Source organism: Schistocerca cancellata, chromosome 4 (assembly GCF_023864275.1).
Source record: "Schistocerca cancellata isolate TAMUIC-IGC-003103 chromosome 4, iqSchCanc2.1, whole genome shotgun sequence".
NCBI lineage: Eukaryota > Metazoa > Arthropoda > Insecta > Orthoptera > Acrididae > Schistocerca > Schistocerca cancellata.
Window position 1 is genome coordinate 678,706,732 of NC_064629.1, and position 1,868 is coordinate 678,708,599.

At 48.7% G+C, this 1,868-nt stretch overlaps 1 pseudogene; it reads right to left on the minus strand.

Annotated features, from left to right (window-relative positions):
- Positions 1 to 1,506: 1,506 nt before the first annotated feature.
- On the minus strand, positions 1,507 to 1,624 carry LOC126185763 (5S ribosomal RNA; annotated as a pseudogene).
- Between the last annotated feature and the right edge of the window lie 244 nt (positions 1,625 to 1,868).

The following is a 1,868-nucleotide window of genomic DNA, read 5'->3' on the forward strand; positions in this document are numbered from 1 at the left end:
TGCACGTTTCTTGTAATGTGTCTTTTAACTACCTGGGAAAATTTAAGACCTAGCAAGATATTAATGTAACATTCACTCCAAGTGCAGCCGAACGCGGTAAGCCACGTGGGTCAACTGAAACGATGCCCAGGCGGCGAACAAAGACCGGGAAAACCGGGGGTGAGTGGGCGGGACTTGTTCCGGGTGAAATCCTAGCGCTAACGATTCCTTCGAGCAGCAGCACGAGCAGCACGGGGACGTGGCGAGAGGTAGTGACACACACCTGCCGAGCGCCCACGCTGACAGGCGACACGCCCCCCAACAATGGGCGAGTCGCGCAGAAACGTCAAATGGTCACGGGCAGTCCGTACGGACGACCCGCAAGGCGACGCGCTGCCAGCTTGGCAGCCGTTGCCAAATACGAAATGGAAGACTGCAGCGACCGCAAGAGGCGAGCTTGGCTACCATAGGTCAGGCATTGCGATGCGGCAGGATGGGTGAGAGAAGAGGGACGGGTTCACGTAAGGGGCCCGGCACCAGTGGTGACGTGTTAGCAACACCACTAGACCCACAGTGTCTACAGTACCGCATCAAGAGACATGGCAGACTCACCACCAGAGTCGGGCATGTCGGGACCGCAGAAGGAAGAAAGATGGATGAAGCTACAGAGGGGGTGACGTCATGAGTAGGCGGGTCCAGGCACTCCAGGCAAGAGGCGACGACAGCTGGGGTGAGTTCAACCTGCCCTTGAGGTCGTCGCTCACATGACGCGGAAACACGTGCAGCCGTGGCCGGTGGCGGCTGTAAACACGGAGCACCACAGGTCCTGTTGAGCTGCTGCCAAATCGTGAGGGAGAAGCCAGAGGCAAGGAGTCGATCTGCGTGACAGTCTACAGTCCCTACCTGCACAACGAGTTTCTCCCCTCTGCCCACCAAGTAGCCCAGCACGGATGTCCTCCAAATGCCCCAAGGCCAATAGTGGAGGGTATAAAAGTGCTTGAAAGTGCCGCAAAGGTAAAGGTTTTTTCTTCCTCCATCGGACCTTATTTTATACTCATATTATCTTTATGTAAATTTCCAAAAATGTTCGGTGTTAATGATAGAGACTGATTTCTTAAAATCTGTGATTTTTGTAGCGAAAAGGAAATTTTAATTTCAAACAGATCTTTTGTTTTCTAACTAAAGAAAATGTTAAAGAAAGGACTTTACCACATTAATCCGAAGTTCATCAATGAAACTTAAAAGTATTTTAACAACTTTATATGATAATATCAGAAATTTTAATCATAATTGTGTGACCAATTTGAAAAAAAGGGAAAATACTTATAACCACTCCGTCTACAGACCACAAGTGGCCCATGGGGACCATCCGACCGCCGTGTCATCCTCAGAGGAGGATGCGGAAAGGAGGGGTGTGTGGTCAACACACAGCTCTCCCGGTCATGATGGTATTCTTGACCGAGACCGCTACTAGTCGGTCGAGTAGCTCCTCAATTGGCATCACGAGGCTGAGTGCACCCCGAAAAATGGCAACAGCGCATGGCGATCTGGATGGTCACCCATCCAAGTGCCGACCACGCCCGACAGCGCTTAACTTCGGTGCTCTCACGGGAACCGGTGTATCCACTGCGGCAAGACCGTTGCCTAAGAGAAAATACTTATAAAAGGCCAAAATAAGCTGGGAAATGTAATAACTGAACTTGGTTAAGTTTATCATGTAATTTGCGTAAATTTTTCAAGTTTAAAGATTTTATGTGTTTTCCTCTGTGTTGTAGATTATTTCAAAGGTGGACACACTTACGAAAAGATACTATTAATTTTAGTGCCCAAAAGTTGATTATCGATTTGTATACATGTTTTATGAGAAGTATGTATTTGTAAACGAGCAT